The 10,258-nt window shown below is 33.7% G+C and overlaps 1 pseudogene; it reads right to left on the reverse strand.

Annotated features, from left to right (window-relative positions):
* Positions 1 to 402: 402 nt before the first annotated feature.
* LOC143442932 (sulfotransferase 1 family member D1-like) lies at positions 403 to 9,744 on the reverse strand (annotated as a pseudogene).
* Between the last annotated feature and the right edge of the window lie 514 nt (positions 9,745 to 10,258).

Below are 10,258 nucleotides of genomic sequence, written 5' to 3' on the forward strand. Positions count from 1 at the left end.
ATAAGTAGTCCTTTCTGTAGTATTATGAGAATGCTAAGAGGCAGAAGTGTATATTCACCACCATTTTATCCGTGTGCTCCATCGAGCCTTGAACATAGTCAAACACTCAGTGATTAACTGATATTTTTAGTTGTGGGTCTTCCCTTCAGCGCTTACTTGTATAAATAGCCTTAGAAACATTTTAAATTAATTCAGTTGAGTTACAGTTAATGAAATGTAGTCTTGGTATAGAGGGTAACCTAGACCATATAAAGACAGGAAGCTAATCGTAATTGAAACTAGAAATATACTATATTATAAAGCCTCTCAAAATTGTATTATTTTGATAACAGAAAATAAAAAGGAAACACTATATGAAACGTTCTGTAATAAAAATAGTTAAACGAGAATTATTACCTGTTATTTGTACATTTGAAGACTATGGGTTTTAGTAAATACAGAAAAATAATAAATAAACACTTTCTTTGACTGACTCATGAAAGTTCTTTTTCTCTAACGTTAGTGCCTGCCAAAGAAGACCGAGGAGACACAAACACTCCCTAGATTTCTGATCTAAACTTCAGTGTTGATTCTTGACATAATTTTCTTCTCATGCTGGGCTACAGTGAACTGATTCTTCCAATCGCCCAAAATGCCTGTAAAAAACATAATGAAAAGCATCTGAGATTACTATTAAATATATGTCTAATAGAAATTTGAGTTGACAATTTGAATGTGTATTTAGTCTTTAACTTTTGATATTCATTATAACAGTAATCTTCAATTGCAACCAGATCTAATTGCTATACCTACTTCTTAGCCTTCCAATTTCCATAGATTTCACAAGTATCTTATGTTAAAAAAGTAATAATTTGTAAGAATCTTAAAGAAATCCCACTGGAGAAAACACTGCCTGATCATCTCAATATACTATGAAAACTATAATTTAAATAAATATTCCTTCTGCATGACATGTCATATTCTTCCATATGGATTTTTTTGGTGTTTTAAATATACAGAAAGCTTAGAAACATGGTTAATTACATTCACTCCAATAATTTCCAATCTTGTTTGATGATAATTTTTTCTCCTAAGTCATCATTTGACCCTGTAAAGAATTCAATTAAGAAGTTCTGTTTATTCTTTATTCCACAATAATGCAGAAGTCATAATTAGAATCATAGTTTTTCTTTACTTTTAAACTGTAAATGTTCATTATATTTTAACACAAGATCTCTTACAACTAAACTGAGAAAGGCAGTTCAGTGATTTCCATATACATTGTTGATGAAAAGAGTTTTTATGAATATTTTTGCATTCACTGTTACCAGATAAGTATGGCTTTCCTCTGCCATTTTGATGCTAAAACATTACTTCAAGCCATGTGTTTTATCCTACTTAAAACTAAGAACAAGTCTGGAAGTTGGGAAAGTTCTTAGAACCATCTTGAGGCTTATGATTGCAGAATTAATTTAACAACGCTGTTTGTAGATAATGCATTCCAAAAAGAAATTTGTGAAGCATCAAGTTTTTTTAAAGCAACCAAATGAGTGCTTTAATGAGTGAATGAATAAATGAATGAATGAACAAACAATTATTTTCCTTGATGTATAAAAAGTACATGCCTACAGATCAGGATATAATCTTATTGTCATCTTTTTTTTTTTTAAATTGGATATTTTCTATATTTTCATTTCAAATGTTATCCCCTTTCCCTGTTTCCCCCGTGAAAACCCTCATCCCATCTCCCCTCCCCCTGCTTCTATGAGGGGTGTTCATCCACCCACCCACCTACTCCTGCTTCCAGAGCCTGATATGGCTGTCTCCTGAGAGGTACTGCCAGAGCCTGACAAATACAGAGGTGGATGCTCACAGACAACCATTGGTCTGAGCACAGGGTCCCCAATGGAGTTAAAGAAAGATCTGAAGGAGCTGAAGGGGTTTGCAACCCCATAGGTAGTAAACAATATCAACCAACCAGACCCCCAGAGCTCCCAGGGACTAAACCACCAACCAAAATGTACACATGGAGGGATCCATGGCTCAAGCTGCATATGTAGCAGAGGATGGCCTTGTCAGTTATCAATGGGAGGAGAGGCCCCAGTTCAGTGAAGACTCGATGCCCTATGAAAACCTAGTTTGTCATGTCAATTGGAGATATTTTATCTGGAAAATTTTAGAAATTATGTAAGATAAAATACAGTATTCTAAGGCTTTTTTTTCTACTTTTGAGTTTCCCTCTCTTAAGCATACTTAACTGTTTCTGATCTCTTACAATTTCACATTACTGTGATTACTTATACCTTCCACAATGTGACAAGAAACTATACAAAAAAGGATTTGTACTTTTCTCATCCTTTCTCATGAAAGGAGACACAGAGTGGTCCATCTCTTCCTTCATCATAGTGGTGTAATTTGCACTTGGATTCTCCTTCATTACATTGAAAGAGCTATGGTACAGGATTTTATTTACAATTTCTTTTGATATGACTTTTTCTAGAAACTTTAATAATTTTTAAATTTTACACCTTGGATCCTGAAATGATAAAAATAAAAGAATCTTTCAGTTAGATTTGCTCACAAAGAGACATTTTCAGTTAGATTTGCTCACTTACTAAGGTTCTGTTTAAACTTAAGAAGTGGGAGAGATATTTTGGGATTTTATGCTACTTTTTGGGAAAGCAAAGTGATTTCTTTGGCTGTTCAATAAACCAATCATGAGCTAAGAGCAAGATTAGAGTTTATTTCATGAAATTAAAAAACTGATTTGGTTGATTTTCAATATTAATATTTAAACATGTAATGAATTTACAAAATAATAGATACTAATAAAGTAAGTTGTTATTTTAGTTAAGGAATATCTGCAATCATCTTGTTTTTTAAATAAAACAGTATAGATTATATATCTCGAGAATGTTCTAGGAGTCAAAAGCAGATTCTATGATCTCTAACACCTACGTATTATATGAAAATGGTAGCAAAGTAAGAAAGTTGTGCCAAGTCATTCATATATGAAATCATTAATATGCAAATGAAAGGGAAATCATAATGTATAAGGGTGAAATTATTAAATAAAGAATGAAAATATCTGAGGTTGATCTAATGGCAGAGGGAATCTTAAATTCTAGTGGACTTCTTCACCTTCTCTGCCAACTATGTAAATCATTCTCCATATCTGAGGGGACTAAACCTCATGTCTTGACAACATGTTGGCAACCTAGGTAAGAGAGTTTCCATGTAAATTAATATAGAAACACATAAAGATCCATATGTAGGACTCCTCATTTCCTAAAAGCCTGTAACTTCTACATTATGTAATCATTCTGCCTAGTAGAACCTCGACTTACTGTACAACAGCAGCTGTGAATTTGAGTTTGCCAAAAAGGAACATGAAGAATGAAGTGATTTCCATAGAAACATAGAACTGGATTCTGAAACCAGAGATGGTTTATCCATTAGAAAGGATTTGCTAGAAGTCCAGGAAACAATATCAGGTGAGTCAGGCCTACCAAAACTCAGAGCTATAATTGCAGTTTTCCTTGGTAGACTTCAGTTTTGAGAAACAACATGCCTCATGGAATTTAGTTGCTATGTGGTTCAATAGTGAAGTAATATTAATCTGAATATAAATAAAACTTTTCATTTTTTAATGTACATTCAGTAAAAAAAAATGTTATAAAAAGAGCCTGACTAGACAAAAAGGAATTAAATAAGTCTAGACTCTAGCAATTATCTTAATTATTATATTTTAGAAGCTAATAAGCTATTTTAACACATAAGTGGAATCACATATTTTCAAAATTATTATTATTATTACTATTATTATTATCATCATCATTATACTTGATTGGATAATCAATATCAACATGGTGGATTTGAATTATTTCATACTTTCTTACAGATCTAGATTAAAAGTAAATTAGCAGTGCTTATAAATTAAGTAGAAAAGAATGAAATGGACAAATAAGCTAAATTATAGGTTTAAAAAAATAAATTGAAGTGTTTACTTACTTCTTTCATATCTTCATAAAACAGGTAAAGGATTCAATATTCTTTTCTTTACTCCCACCAGCCCTTCACATGATCATACCAGGGACCAAAACTCACTGAAGTTAAGGATAAACATAAAGTTAAAAACTATTCACATGAAGTAGAAATAGTTAAATGTCTCTTTAAGACATGATTATCTTACTACAGAATTTTCTATCCATGGACAGAAAATTCTGTAGTTCAAGGAATAGGAAGGGTGTAGAGGAGTGACTATATCTGAGATTTCATTTTTTGATAGAATTTGAAATCTATTTTTTAAAGATAAAGTTATTCTGTTACAAGGTTGAAACATGTCTTCTCGAGGAGAAGCTAGGTGATGAGAGAGAGAAAGAGAGAGGGGGCATGGAGGCAGATGTTCACATGTCTCCACCAGTCAAAGATAGTTTTTATATCTAGGTTGGGTATTGAGTTACGCTTCTGATTGAGCATTACCAAACTTATAAATCCTTTGATTAACATTTTAAAAAAATAGTATAAAAGCAAAAAGGAAAGGGGGGCATGGGACAGGGGTGTTCTAGGGAGGGGAAATGTGGAAACGGGATGGCATCTGAAATGTAAATAAAATAAACAAATAATAAAAAAAAGAAACATGTCTTCTCAAAATCTATATAAAGCAATGTCTATATTTCATACCTGATAATGAGACTGTACTCAGAGGAGAGGTCCCTATAGAAAGAAAAATTAGTTCTTGATTATGACAAAAGCGCTTACAGGTAAAGGAGTTAAGACAGACACACCAAGATGGAAGGCCATGGCAAGAACAATCATGAACAGTTTGCCTGCACAGTTTAAGGAAAAAGGCTGTACAAAACATACAGCACATTCTCCTTGGATTTCTGGATTCTAAAAAAGCAAAAACATACATTTCTGTCATCTAAGTCACTCAATATGATAATTTGGTAAACTAATATAACATTTGATAAATATAACTAACACCACAAAAGTAAGGCTGCAGAGTCTGACTGTTTCAAACAATAAGTAATGAGTAAGTTCAGAGGAGAGGAAGTTGTGAATAAATAAGATGACATAAATGGGAAGTCACAAAACAACTGGGAAGAGTAAAGTACGTTTTTTTTCTAAGAAGGCTTCAGGCTTTGACAATGACATTGACAGCACAAGCACATAATATTTCAAGCAATGACAGGTCGTAAGTCTATACTACGTATCACCTACACATATTTGTTTCCAAGAGGAAGTTTGTATGTGGGGTTACATGTCTGTTGAGATTTTTTTCCCTACATTTGCTATATTCCTATTACATAGAAAAAGCAACTGTATGTTTGTTAAACAAACAGCTCACTTGAGAGTTTTGAATGCTAAAGAACAGAATTCAAGGAATAGGCACACAGTTAAAATAGTAGAACATAGGCATTGGGATCTGAAAGCAATTAACTACATTGCCAGCAGCCGTTCATAACTTACAAAATATTGAAACCCAGAACTAGAGACTATGTAAACCACAAATTAACACCAAGTCCCCTCAAAGACAAAAGGGACATGTTTTCTTTCTGTTTACTCTCCCCAATGTATTAGTAGACTGCTTGATGAAAATTAATTTTATAATAAACATATTTAGATTTTAAAGTTTATGTTGCCTTGGAAAAAATATTAGTATTGAAATCATAATTAAAGGAACACGTGGACCCACCTTGCCCAGCCATGAATTTCTCAAGGAACTCTTCCCAGGTGCCAGACTCTGGGTGCATTTTTGCCATTTGGTGGAAATAATAGTAAGAAACAGCCACATCTTTGGCATTCTGTGCCACATAGATCTTCTGTATGAGCAGATGAAAAGTTGGCATTTACTTTTGTAATTTAATAGTTTTTAACTGTTGCTTACATAGCTGCCTTTTAATTTATCCAATCATGATATTTGTGGACACATGCCCAACATAAGACATTCACAACTATATATTGTTTTAACACACAAAAGTTCATCTCTCATTTCTGACACATCTGCATTCTCTTTAACCTTTTAAAAGAGTATCACTTGAAATATGAAAGATAATTATAATAAGAACTAGAAACTTCACTCCTATGTTCTAGTGTCTTCTGTATGAGAAGGTATTGCAATGAAGGCTATTGGAAGGACACCAACCCAGCCACAAAACCCTCCACCTACAACCTATCTGGCTGGCAAGATGTACTGGGTCAATGGTTCTCAGAACATTTAGGAGTGGTCAATCAATGTTGGTTTAATGCCATACCATGGGAGGGAGGCCATGTTCTATTATTCCTGAATGGCCAGGAATCTGAGACTGGGTAGCTCAGAGACAGAGGATAGAACCAAATACCAATGACAAAAAGGGAAAATAATAATCAATGAAATGATATTCTACTCTGGTTATAGAATGGTACCTTGTGCAGGCACCATCAGAGGGGTTTCATCTGGCAGCAGATAAGAGCAGGTACAGAAACTCACATCCAACATTATGCATGAGAGAGAAAGAGAGAGAGAGAGAGAGAGAGAGAGAGAGAGAGAGAGAGAGAGAGAGAGAGAGAGAGAGAATCTGTCAGGATATTCCTGGGGAAATTGTTTTGTAGCACACATTTACTGAAATACCTTGTGCCTACCCCTCTTCAAAGCAAGTTTAACACTTGAAGTTTAGCTATGCATGGAGTGAATACGTTTCCTAGGAAATTAAGTGCAGAAAGAGATCTTCAGGCAACTATGATTAGATTTTACTTTTCTTCCAACTTATTAAAAAAAGTGAGAACTTTCATACTCTCTAGCCACAAATAGAAGCCCGTTTAAGTTTGGAAATGGACAAGGGTAGAAAGGAGTGAACAAAAACAGGCTTGGAAGGGGTGTAGTCATGGGCTCATATAAGATTAATGCTGTAGCTTATATATTTCATTATAAACATTAAACCCTGTTGTTTCTTATTTCAATTTCAATAGACTGGGTCAATAAGCCAAAAAGCATCTATCAACATCATTTGTAACCTTGATGTGTTTGACTTGCTTTAGTCTCCACAAACTCCTAAAAATAAATCATACTGCCTTCTAGGTTCTTGTTGGTATTCATTATTGTAGGATCTCTCTCTCTCTCTCTCTCTCTCTCTCTCTCTCTCTCTCTCTCTCTCTCTCTGTCTGTCTCTGTCTCTGTCTCTCTGTCTGTGTGTGTATACGAAAAAGAAGAAAATCCTTATGTAAATGAGGCGAAAAAAGCAATAACACAATGAAGATATCTTAGTAGTCAATACGTCATATTAAAGGCACCAATCTAATTAGTCATTAAGGAAGTACAAAATAACCTCTTGTGTAGCCATTAGTGTGAATCAAAATGTTTTACCTATATTTCATATTAATGAACGTATGGAGTAACTTGGATACCATTTGCTCATCAACACTTTAAATACTTCAGGTACTATTTTAAAATATCAACTACACAAACGAACTACCTTAGGTTTCAATAATTCTACCCCTAAATATATAGCCAAGAGAAAACCTGCATCTATACATTAAAAGACATACAATACGCAAAGTAATACTATTTCTATTGCTGACAACTAGTAGAAAGTCAACCATATATCAACAGTCCTCTTGATAAGTAAACTCTGAAGGAGTCACATATTTGTGATGCTGCATATTATTGGTCCTCAAACTTTAATCTGAATTAAATTTAAATCTGCTATTGGTACATTTTAGACCTTTGGGTTTCATTTCTGTAATTTATGTTTCAGATGATCAGAATGGAATCTGAGAATTGTGTGTCTAGAAAGCTAGTTGGCCTGCTTCTTGTAATGTAATAGAACAAATACATTTATACAAAGAAATAGCTTTCACATGTGTATTGAGAAAATGAAAATAAACTTCACAATATTCATAGTTTATAATTACAGGGCAAACAGGCATTACTTAGTGTGAGAGCCAAAATGGTTACTGACTAAATGTTTGATGCAACTGAACTTTTGGGGTGCTGACAATAAGTACTTTGGATTTCATAATATGGTTATTTCCTAAATATTCATGAAGCTCAATTCTTGGATTTTGTACTATTTTCCTAAATGTTCTGTTTGAGAAATTTATTAAAGTAAAATTATAAAATATATGAATATATAATTATAAATCACTTATCATTAATAAAATACTATTTATACATAGTGCTGGATTGCTAATAAACTTCTAATCTACAAATATATGTAATTATAAATATTGATTGATTAATATATAGAATTATATATAATTGTCAATTCACATAAATTTCAATCTGGTCTGGTATTATATGAATTTCAATTCTTTAAAAGCAGTTGAAAGATAAGTGAAAAGATTAAGAATTAGAGACAGTCTGACAGTGGCTCAGGCATAGTGGACAACCTTTCCTTCAAAATATGTATCCAAGTGTCCACAAAGACTCCACCCATAGGAAAGAGAGTGGATCAACAGAGTTGTTGAACTATGAAGAATAGAGTCTACCTACCAACCCTGATTCAGATGAAGAAACTAGTGACTGAACAAAAGACTTGGTGAAATCCCAGGGGAATGCTGGGACTACGGAATTGCTGGGATTTTGCTACATTGTATTTGTTGAATGCATCTGGTAATGATGAAAGATACAGGGCTTATGTTCCTTTTCAACCTGTGTTCCACTTTGTTAACTGGAAAAAAAAAAAAAACACACATTCCTGTTTAGGTCAATGACTCAGATCTTGGAGGCTCCCCTGCTCATGCTATTGTTCCTCGAGCAATTATGGTCACATGAACATTTAGAGATTCAAAGTTAACTAAATCCCTTCCTTCACTGTTACATGAAACCCGGCAACGATTTTTGGTTATTATTTTTCTGTCTTTATTGGACTTCTAAACTAAACAATTGTTCATAGAAACGTAACTGCGAGGTTTTTAGCCTCTTATACTGGGAAACTTAGAGACAGATTTGGTCCTCCATATCTGCTTTAAAGTCTGATTTGCATATCCTGAAATTAAAACATAAAATGGGAGAATTGTATGGAGCCATGGCTTTGTGCTTGGCCGAGCAGCCTTGAGAGCATGCGTCATAGGTTTTTCAGGTTAGAGTTTGTGACTCCTGAGGCACAGTGAACCTTCAAGTTCCCAGTATTCAGGAAACTTGTTTCTCTGTGTGTTCTGTTAGTAGTCAAGGAAGCATGAAAACTTGGCAGGAAATTTGATCTTTGACATCAGTCCTGTGTACCCTGTGCTAATTGCAAACATCATTGCATCCTAGCACCTCTAACTGTATTGATCCCAGAATTTTCCATTGTATTCTGTCTCTGATAATAGTATCAAAAGTATGATTGGTCTAAAAGAAATTGGCACAGCTTCAGTTGTGCTGTGGATCTGCCAGTCTAACCTGATTTAATTCTTTGTGTCTAAATCAGGTTACTTTGACCTTGTAGACACACACACAATGTCCAGGCTTTCTCTTCATCTTTTTAATCTCATTTACAATATGAAAGGACTGAAGAAAAATCTTTCATATTCTTCTTTGATCTTACATATGTGTGTATGTGTGCGTCTTTGCATTTGTGTGTGTGTGTTTGCATGTATTTTGTATGTAGGTGGCGCTAGAGAGAGAGAATATGGAAGGTGGAAATGGAATTATATGCAAATATCAAAAAAATCAAAATGAAAAAAAGAAATGAAAACATAAAGAAAGATGATTTTCACTTGCTACCTTGCAGTCATTTTTCCAGAACGAGGAAAAAGAAGCTGAACAGGAATATGTGTTTTCACTAGTTGAGGAGACTGCATTTTTTTTTTTTTTTTTTTTTAGCATTTCAACACCTACAAACTTGCACATTAACAAAGTGAACTATACGTTTAGATTCACACAGCTTATATCCAATTCAACCCAAGATCTTCTAATCATTAATGGCTTAATAAAGTTCTTTTTTCTCTTTCTTTGTTCTGATTTGTTGGCTAAATGGACCAACAGAATCATATCTTCATAAAATATCTGCGGATACAAACTGTAAAGCGTCATGGTTAAAAGGGCTCTATCATCTTTGTAGGTATGAGGACATGATGATCTCCACATCTGTCTACAAAACATTCCTTGTTTATAACACATGATGGAGCAGAAAGAGCAGCTTTGAACCATTCTCCAGGTTTTTTCTTCACCCTTATACCTCATTAACAATATGAAAAGATTAGATGAAAGTCTTTCAAATTTCTTTACTATTGTTCTCATATTCAAACTTTATGATGAAATTATGCCATAATATTCATTTCTATTTTTTCAAGATTTTTTAAAAATGCAAGAAAA

This window comes from Arvicanthis niloticus, chromosome 7 (assembly GCF_011762505.2).
Source record: "Arvicanthis niloticus isolate mArvNil1 chromosome 7, mArvNil1.pat.X, whole genome shotgun sequence".
NCBI classification, from domain to species: Eukaryota; Metazoa; Chordata; class Mammalia; order Rodentia; family Muridae; genus Arvicanthis; species Arvicanthis niloticus.